General features: G+C 39.2%; 1 long non-coding RNA gene across 1 annotated transcript; it reads right to left on the reverse strand.

Annotated features, from left to right (window-relative positions):
* Positions 1 to 1,049: 1,049 nt before the first annotated feature.
* LOC113976384 lies at positions 1,050 to 2,033 on the reverse strand. The gene is made up of 3 exons (XR_003537081.1): positions 1,894 to 2,033; positions 1,639 to 1,775; positions 1,050 to 1,183 (listed from the first exon to the last, which is right to left on the reverse strand). It is a non-coding gene; the product is annotated as an uncharacterized LOC113976384 (long non-coding RNA).
* Between the last annotated feature and the right edge of the window lie 8,700 nt (positions 2,034 to 10,733).

Consider the following 10,733-nt stretch of genomic DNA (forward strand, 5'->3'; position numbering starts at 1 on the left):
CTGTGCTGAAGTTGGCATTTGTTGCAGATAAAGCTCCTGGTCCTTCCCTGTCAGGGAACTTGTTATTTGCTTTTGTTATCTACTGAAGTCATGGTGGTTTCTGTCAGGTTTAGGGACTGTTAAAGTCAAGCATATGTTTAAATTCTTCACAGAACCCACGTTCTTTACTGAACTGGTGATGGGTTTTTCAGCAGCTTTTCACTTGGTCCATCAGTGTAAACACTTAGTACCTCTCTTTCATCAGTAATAGAAGCTGCAGTAAAATATTTGTCACAGAGATACTGAAAAACATACAATTGTGTATTTTGTTTGGTCTCCTGCCTGTAAATGTGCAGTAAGGATACCTGGAACTGGTCAGCTGCAGCTCTTCTTTTCCACATCCCCTCTGAGGGTGTTGGGAAATGTTTGTCTTCTCATGTTATTTGTTTTTGTTGTTTTTTTTTTTTTTTTTACACCTGTTTAGAAACTCTGGCTTCCTTTTTCCTTTTAGCTCTCATCAGATTTACTCAATATGTGGATTCTTGTACCTAATGAGTTTCAGAGCAATACACATGTTCAGCATCTCAAATAGTCCCTGTTTCCACAAACAAAAATTGATTTCCCTTCTCTCATTTTTTTTTTTCCTGAATCATCTTGACCCCACCTGGTACCACAACTTCTTGATAAGAGCAAGGACTTAATAGGCTCCTAATCTAATCTTTGCTGCGAGTTCCTTTAGTACTGGTGGAGGTTTTTGTTAGGTTAGTTGACTTTTGGTGTGGTTTTTTTTTTTTGCTTTCATTTCCTGAGCTTCTCTTGCAGGGACAATTCTGCTGTAGGGGAAAAGATATGTCTTGATGGATTTCTGGGTTTTCTGCAGTCCCTACCCCACTCTCCCCAGCTTGGGACATGTGAGGAGGTTGGTTTGTCAATATTGCATCATCCCAATGTGTGTCTGTAATGACCTTCCCCACTGTTTTTAATTAGCAGAGTGTTGCCATTACTGTTTGGGCTTGTGTTTATTTATTTATTTATTTATTAAGTTTTCCTAAACTTTTCCTGGTGGCTTTCTAGGTTATAGAACATGGACCTTCAGCACTAGGTCTGTGATTCAGGCAGTCCTGGCCAAGACACACAAAAGCAGTCCTTGCAGAATCTATTCAAGGGGATTTTCTTAACAGAAAAAATTGAATCCATGAAGTGGCTGCAAAGAGCAAAATATGAAGTTAATTTTTTTTTTAAATTTACCACAAAGAAATAAGGCCCTTGTTCGTGGTTTATAGTATTATTAAAATTCTAAATTTCTGTCAGTTATATGTAACTGGGGAAATCTAATTGGATTTATTTTAGTTTAACAAATCACACATGGATTGACAATTAGTTTGTGGCCTCAGATAATGAATTCAGTACATTAGCACTTTTCCCATGAGCATTATTTTTTTAAGGATTAGGGCTGCAGAACTTACATCTTTTAAACAAATATTTGCCAAAGAGTTCAAGTAAATAATGAAATACCACAGACTGAAAATCACTTATTTTGACTCTTAATCATAAGTTACTTTTCTTGAAGTTATGAAGCATTAATAAAAACACTTATTCTTTACAGATGTACCTTAAAGGAAAAGTTTATTGTAAGTACAAGTCATAAAGGGCCAGTACCTTAATTATGGTTTTAAGGATGGGGAGCAGTTCTTGGCATTGTTTTCACCTGTGCCTGCTGATGCTTTTCCTGTGAGGAGCCGGATGTGCTTGTTGGTTTTAGTAGTATGTTTGTACATAAACTTGTTTCAGTGAAGCTGAAAGAAACTCACCTTCTGAATGTTTCTGTTTTCCTTGAGCACTGTAGCCTTTTTTTTTTTTTTTTTTTTTTAAGCTTGATAATTTTTATTGACAAATTTCTGGGGTTTTACTTACGAGCCTGGTGTAAGAGCTGTTATAACATCAATGAAGGGTCTCATTAATATTTCCTCTGACACAATAACAGCCCCAGAAGAGTCATTACTCTCACTTTCCAGGCTCTGGAGCTGTTACAGTGCCAATGAAGTGTCTCTCACGCTCCCATTGATGTGGTAACAGCCCCAGAGCTGTCATTCCATGTCATTCCAGGAGCCTGAGGGGTTGTGATGTCAGTGGAAGTGCCATTTTAATGCCTCTGTACCTGGTTACGCAAAATTCCATCACTGATGAAATAAGAGATTTATTTTAATGTATTATTTCGGATACTTGGTGTAAGGTTTGAGTATAAGTCTAAAAAGGAGAGAAATCCTCTGCAGCCTGGAGAAATCCCAGAATGGTTTGGGTTGGAAGGGGCCTTAAAAATCATCTCATTCCACCCCCTGCCAGGGGCAGGGACACCTTGGATGCTCCAAGCCCCATCCAACCTGGCCTTGAATAACAGTAAAGCTTTTAAAACTGAAAAATCAAAATATTTGTGTTCATCAGAGCTCGGGGCTGTTTCTGTGTATAATTTCTAGTAATAGAAACTATTTTGACTTGTGCTAGAATGGATGCTGGTGAACGTTGCCTCAGCTCAAGTAATTCTGAGGAATTTATCTGTTTGTCACCTAGATTTATTTTCTTTGTAAGGGATGTTGTGAGTTATTTGGTTCGGACAGGTATTATCATATATCCACAATTCCCCACCCTCCTTTACTGTAACTTTGATACTTTAACTTAACCCAGTAGCTGGTTATTGATTAAAACCCAATCCCAGAAAATGTTCACAAATAAAAGTGCATGGCATTAAAATAAGAAATTATAAACAAATTTTGGTGTGTAACACTCACAGAAGATTGAGGTCCATTATAATTAAATTTAAGGGAAATATAGGCTGCACAATTAAAAAGAGGCAATTTAAACATTTAATGTGTAGTTGAACATTAGTTCATACAAATGTTTTTACAGTGTTTGTAGGCTGCTTTCATACAATGAAAGGCAGATGGATAATTATTACAAGATTTTTTTCTAAGAAGAAAAATGTAATATCCTTTGACTAGATCTTTAAATGCACTAATTATTATCACTATTATTATTTAAATGCCCTTTTTATTCCCTGTACATGTGCACTTGGAAGCTATACTTACTGACTATATATTTTTCTTTTTTTATTGTACCTTTCAAAAGTTTTAATATCCTAATCATTGGTTAGAATTAGTCTATTTCTATTGAAAAACATAGCCTGACATCAGCAAGGATGAAAACATCTTTATTTCTTAGTTTTCATGTTTCAAATGCATCTTTTATGCACTTTGTTAATGCACTGCAAGTTCTGCTTTTTCTGCTCTATTAAAGGCAGTGAGATGTGTCTGTTAAGTAGAGAGCAAAAGATGTTCTTCATTTTCTGATTCTCACATTAATAGATGGTGAGGGAGGAAGATATCAGTTAAAATAATGGTTAGTGCATAAAGGGTGTTGTTTTCTTCACACCCTGTGCAATCCCCCGAAGTGTTTTCTAGCTTTTGATGTTGGCATTTACCCTTTGAACCCTTAAGCTGTTAACTCTCCTGTCTTAACAATATTCCCTTTGCATGCCCTTTCTATTTTGCATGGCCTATGTTCCTTCTCATAGTAGACCCAATTGGGCAGTTTTTTCAGAAATTTGGGCCCACGTTGCATGAAATATGAAAAATAGGACTTAAATAGAACCAGCTTAACTTCCTAAGAAGAGAAAGTAGGAGTCATACAGGAACAGCTTAAAAAAAAGTTAAGCTTTTCTCACCATCTTCTAAAGCAAATGTCCAGAAGCCTTTTTCTTTTCTTGCTTTTGTACTTTCCTGAGGATTAAGTTCTCTGACACAGTGCATCTGAACTCACATTGTTGGTCACTGGACTCTGATCCTTAACCAGGCATGGCAGCAGATTGGTGGCTTCCACAGCTCTCAGAAGTGAAAAAGGAAATATTTTCCAAAAATTGTCGTATGAGGAGAAAGAGATTGAAACTGAAAGTAAACAGAGTGCCTGACAATTAGCAGAACACTTCTGAGGGATGGTGTGGGGGAAAAGTGTCCAAGTAATAGCAAGATAAATGCTTTGATATTGCTTTCTCTAATGACCTTGCTGTGCTACCAGTGAGAGACCAAACACAACCTCTGACTTGACTGTTTTTTAGTTTCATTAGCCATGTCTGTGGCTGTTTTTCTCACACATTCATGGCTGTGAACTTCCTCATCCTTTCACGGACCACAAGGACACATGTGGAAGTTGAAACAGTGGTTTCTGTGCTGTTTCTTCTCCATGCTGCTTTGACACACACAAACCAATCAGTGAGATTGTGTATCCAGAGAATTACATCCTTCTCTCTTCATCTTGATGATTTCCTGTGGCTTGAACAAAATTGTTTAAATTCTTTTGTAGGACTTCTATCCGTGCTTTATCTGGTTTTCTTCTGAGAAGTATTTTTAAGTCTCTCCTGGTTTAGAGGGGACATATTTCACTGCACTATTTACTGAAAGCCCCCGGGGCAGCAAGTACATGTTGTTAAACATTTGTGCTGATTGAAATCCTTGCAATTGGCTGCTGTGGCTGTTTGTTTGGGATGAGTTTTGCTCTGGAAGGCTTGGATAAACAGAAATAGGACTTAAAAGAGAAATGTACTGTGGTTCTTCTAAAAAGAAATAGACCTTATCTTGTCTATTTTTTACTTTTATGAGGACATTCAGACCACTCTTATTAGACAGTCAGCATAAATCTTAGAAAAAATAGGTCTTGCTAGACAGACAAGTGACCAGGAAGTATGTTATTCACCACAAGTCTTTGAACACCTTAAAAATGTTACAGGAATGTAATCCAAATAACAGCAATAAAGGAAAAGAAAAGAGAGGCCTTTCCTGCCCCTTTCTTGAATTTGCATCAGCTTCTAAAAACATGCAGGGTTTTGCTTTGTGCCACATGAGTTGTTTCCTTGAATACTTGGGGGTGGAGAAACCTGTACTTACTCTTCACAAGACATGATCCAATTGTGCAGGGTGTGCTGTCCTGGAGCAGTTCCAGGGCTCATTCCTCCCTGGAGCCACTGCAGTTATCCTTTACTTTCACTGTCCTGGCTGTCTGCTCACTGTGACTCTACTTCCATCTCTCTCCCCACTTCTCCAAACTGTATTATTGCAAGTCTTTATGGACATCAGCCTTGGATCACAGGTGGGCCTTGAAGTCCCACAGTTCCTCATTTATGGTACAGCTGTGCAGGAACGTGGGCATTGAAGGTTATGGTCAGGTCACCATGGGTTGTCTCTGCCACTCCTTCCTCCTCAGGGAGATGAGTCCTTTCCCTGCTCCAGTGAATGGTCCCTCCCAGGGAAGACAGTTCTCCATGAACTTCTCCAAAGTGAGTCCTTCCCACGGGCTGCAGTTCCTCACAAGCTGCTCCAGAGTGGGCCCTTTCCATGGGATCAGCCCTTCAGGAACAGGCTGCTCCAACGGGGTCACTAGTCCTGCCACCAAACCTATTCCAGAGAGGACTCCTCTCCCCATGGCTCCACAGATCTTGCCAGGAGCCTGATCCAGTGTGGGATGCCCACAGGGTCACAGTCTCCCTTGGGCAACCCCTGCTCCAGTGTGGGCTCCTGCAGGGGGTCTCTGATCTATCAGGACCCCCCTGTGCTGCAGGGCACAGCTGCCTCCCCAGGGGCTGCAGGGGAACCTCAGCCCCTGTGCCTGGAGCCCCTCCTGCTGCACTGCCCGGGGTCTGCAGAGCTGTTCCTCTCGCATCCATCCTCGCTGCTCTCTCCCAGCTTTTGTGCAGGGTTTTTTCTCCCTTCTTGAATACTTTGCCCCAGAGATGCTGCCACTGTCATGGTCGGGCTCAGCCTGGCCAGTGGTGGGTCTGTCCTGGAGCTGGCTGGGATTGACTCTACTGGACATGGGAGAAGCTTTTGGAATCTTGGCAGAGAAACCACCACTGCAGCCCCCCCACAAACCCAATACTCTACTGTTTAACTGTCAGGCTGGAAACCCTTATTCTTAGGGTTAGGAATTACTCCTTTCAGGGAGGTGCAGGTTTGAGCGATCTTTGCTTAAGTACCGTAAAAACAAAACACTAAAAGTGATATTTTAATTTTAAGAGAGGAACAGAAGCGTTGCAGAGAACTGCTGTGGTTTGTGACTTCATGTTTTCAGTGACTTAGGAGCCACACAAGTCTGGGCACACTGGAAAGCAATTGCATTTGTGCTTAAAGGCAATGATAAACATGGATGTGAAACAAAACTGCTGCAGAATGACCTTGCAGAGGAATGCCCGGGGCACTGTGCTGTGCCAGCTGCCATCATTAACACTGATGGCTGGGCCTGGGTCCTGGGATAATCAGACTTTAGAGAAATGTTTCTCAGGGAGCACCTTATGGATGTGTCAGTTTTCCATGCACTCATTACGATGCTGTACGTGTTGGATGGTGTGAGAACAAGGGAGATGTACCTTGAGGCATATCAGGCAGTCTGGCTGGAGGTATTAGAAGTCTTGACAGAGTAAAGCAGTGTATTAAGAGCTTTCACACTGATGATCCTCTTAAAAACGAGACTGGGGAACATCTCCTGCATAGCATGATTCATCTAAAACATCAAATAACATATGTTCTTAGCCTTTGACTGCAGTCTTATTAATGTTATGTTTCAGTTGAAAAGTAAAATTAGTAATAAGTTTTCAAAATGCCAAATTTCTCTGCAGTATTTTTTGTAGAGAGGTTGATTTCTCTCATCAGTCATTGAAGTGCTGAATCGATACCTGAGTGAAGTTATTTTTAGGATAAAGTATAAAAAACACATACAAATTATAAGCTTGTTTTCTATGCTGAAAAATAATTGAATGAAATAATCCTTTATAACCACACCTTTTGGATCTGAGATCTGTTGTACTGCATGTCCTGCCCCTTTACAGGGGAAACATTTACTTGTCCTCAGCACTGTCTTGTGAATCCCAAGCCAAGTCCTTCTCATGGTAACATATGCTTGTGGATACTTTTAAGATAAAGCTGACTTCCCAGAATCTAAATCTCCATTTTCTCTAGTCCTCAAGTATGGCCTTCCCCATACTTTTCCCCTCATTTCATGGAACCAGAGAATATATGGAGTTAGAAAGGGCCCACAAGGATCAAGTTCAGCTCCTGATCCTGCACAGAACAATTCCAAGAATCCCACCATGTGCCTCAGCTTTGTCCAGCTTCACTGCTTAGGGAACCCAGGAGGATTTGAACCCATGGCTTTGATTTTAAGGGAAAGTTGGCATATAACTGATGGCATTGCCAGAAGACACCTGAGTACTTCATCTCCTTTTCCATAATGCCATCTTCCCAAATAATCTCACTGGCTGCTTGGCCTTTGCCAATACATGGGTGATCTTGTGGGATCTTGTGGAGTTTGTGTAGCATTCAGTTTGATGTTTATACACTGTTCCTGCCTGTCAGAACAGTTTGCATGATTTACTGTGTGTTTTGGGAATTCCTTCCTTGCTCAGAACAAACCCACAGGCAATGGAAACCACAGCACTGGAAATCACTTCATCCAATGGTGCTTTGCCTACTGCCCTTGTCCTTCAGATAATACCTGTTTTAATACACAATAACAATTCCAGAAACTGGTTCACTCTGTTTAATTGGTGTTGATGTCACAATTTATGAATTTTAGGCAGTTATGAAGAGTGAAATGCTAAAAATACTTTATTAAAAAAGTAACAGTGAGGGAAACACTGAAGGACTTGATCAGAAAAGTGAAAGCCAATGTCTGGTTTGTGTGTATTTTATTCATAACTTAGTTGTTGATGTAATATTGTAATTCTCTGCCCCAAACAATGGAGATATCAGCCTTTATGCCCTTCTTTTTATTAGAAGAACCTAATTCACTGGTGGTGAGAGGGAAATATTTAGATATCATTAAAGGCATGGAATAGTCTATATATTCTTGGAAAAAATGTGGCTTGTATCAAAAATTGAGGGACTCTAAAAGCTTGTAAAGGGCTTATTGAACTTTGTCTTGTATATGATATGAGTTCAGGTGTGTTTATGTTCAAATTAGGATTTTTTAGAACACTTTGACTAAATTTAGGTGCAGGTCAACATCAGTTTCAAACATGACCTGTTGCTGGCATTTTACAGACCAGATTTTTTAGCCCTGTGAAATATAGAAATTTGACAGATTTGATCTCAAATTCCTTCATAGATTTCCTGGTTCCTGGAGGAATACCTTTAAAATGATGTTAACACTGTGCTTTCTGTCCCTGCAGTAAGAATGAACTGACTCTTCAGCTTTGAAGAGTTCTTTGTTTTACTTTCACAAGCAATTTACTCTCTGTGGACAAAATAAAGTTTTAATATTATGCTGTGAAGCAACTATGGGCTTGAAAGAGGCTGTTGGAGGTTATCTGGTATTCTATATCTGAAGGTGAAACACCCCCCCTGAATATTGCAAAGAAATGGGTTTAAAGCATCTGATTAAATGCTAAATTGTGAGTTCTAAATGAATATTTGTTTTGCCAGTTGTGTGGGTTTAGACCCTGAAAGGCAACTGATGCAAAGGTTCTGTGATAATGGTTGGTAAATATTTTGCATGTAGATGTTGGTGTTCCAAAAAATAACAGAACAGCTGCACCAGACTGTGGTTTGGAAGCGTTTAATAACTATGATAAAAGAAACCTATCTCTAAAATCAACCATGACCTGCAGGTGTCTGTGGTTGTGTTGTCTGACTTGAGCCAATAATATCCTGTAGACAGTATTTTTTTGTTGTTTCTGGCCCTCGTCCTTAGCTTTGCATCAAAAACAGCAGTGGAGGAATGTTTGAGCATAAATGTTTGTAAGACTGGTGGTAATTAATCATGTGATAACTGAAGACAAGGGAAGCAAAACTGAGCTTCTGTTGGCTTGGGAGTTAATTATGATTTAACCTAAAGCAGTTTCCACTCAGTGTTTAATGACAGAACTTATGCCTGTGCAATTGGTCATTTCTTACCTTTAAACACTGGAAGGAAATGGCATAAAACACACCTGTATGAATTTCATCCCTCAGAATTTAGTGACACACCAAGGCAGTACGTGCACTCTACTTAGGTAAATATCAATAAATTAAAACAGCATTTCTTATAAAACTTGCCTTCATTAGAAATATTAAGAAGCTAACTTATATTGGGTATATTTCATAGCTTTTCATGGGTTCCTGGTGTGTTTTATGTGACACAGCTTATGGGGAAACAGAATTTAGTTCAGCCCTCAGCTGTGTGTCTGTAGTTATTATTGAGGTCACAGTGCTTGAATTCAGACGGCACTTGAGTAGCTTCAGATCTTATTTCTAACTTGAATATGCCTGTTACAGTGGGTTTTCTTAAGGACTGTGGAGTGTTATAATTTTTTTCTCATTTAATATATGTGCTCTTGGCTATAATAAGCAAAAAATAGGGCAACCCTGCTACTGCCACCCAGAATGTGCACCCATGGACACTGGTTTTATTTTTAACCATGGGTTTGGTGCCCTTTGAGCAAACCTTGGAATTTATAGTCCAGTCTTGTTAGAGTATATCTATCTACATATATATCTATAATCTTGACAAAAATTTAAAGAGAAAGTAAATGGTCTGTATTGTGACTATATTTATTTGACCTATAATGCTGGAAATAAAAGGTTACACCATTAAATCACACACTCCTGCATTCTTACATTATTGCTTCGTTTTCCCTGAAAATGAATATGCCCAGATTTTTTAGAACATCTGGCACATTTACAGCAATTAGTTCTGGACAGGCTGCACTGCTGTCATTCTGAATTGCTAAGTCCAAACACATGCACAAATTGGCATTAGAAATGATGTAGTCAATGAGTAAGTAGTTCATCTTACTCACTTAAACTGTAAAGCTATCAAACCTGACAGGTCTGACTGGGTTAATGCTGTTTGATTAAAATGAACCTAAAAATCTTGACTCTTTCAGGTAAGAACTGGTGCAAACATTGTTCAATAACATTGCTTTGAGTAGAATATATAGTGATCTATGTGAATTTTTGATAAAAGAATTCGTAATAAAATACACATTTACTTGCAAAATAGGTGTTCTTGTGAAATAAATGGATCAATTTTAATAATTAAGGCTACTCTTGTGGAAAAAAGGTGATTTGTTTTGCAGTTATCTTATGGATATAAAGGTCACTGTCGACATCATTCTGTTTTTAAGTCACTTAACAGCATTTATTTTCTTCTTTAATAATATTGAATTGTATTTACAGAACTTACATTGGCTCATTTTCTATATCATAAACAAGTACTTAGAATATTAATATCTCAATTAAATTGCTTATTATTGGCATCGCTTTTTGATACCGAAGACAATGACCTGTGCAAAACCTCTATATTATGTCCATACAGTGATTGGTAACTACTCAAATACAGACTTTCTATATTGTTAAAAAAAAAATCCAGTAGCAGGAATACTTTTCAATGATGGAAACATCAGTGTAAGCTGCTGTGCTTTTTTGTATGGGAAAACTAACTTGTAGTTTAAAGTCTGTTATACTGATAATGGTAAAACTACATGTTACACACACACAAAATTACAATCATAATATCATAGTATGGTTTGGGTTGGAGGGGACCTTGAAGCTCATCTTGTTCCATGCCCTACCATGGGCAGGGACACCTTCCACTAGCCCAGGTTGCTCCAAGCCCCGTCCAACCTGGCTTTGGACACTTCCAGGGATCCAGGGGCAGCCACAGCTTCTCTGGGCAACCTGTGCCAGGGCCTCCCCACCCTCCCAGCCAAGAATTTCTTCCCAATATCCCATCTA

Source organism: Neopelma chrysocephalum, unplaced genomic scaffold (assembly GCF_003984885.1).
Source record: "Neopelma chrysocephalum unplaced genomic scaffold, ASM398488v2 Primary Assembly neopelma1_159, whole genome shotgun sequence".
Classification (NCBI taxonomy): domain Eukaryota; kingdom Metazoa; phylum Chordata; class Aves; order Passeriformes; family Pipridae; genus Neopelma; species Neopelma chrysocephalum.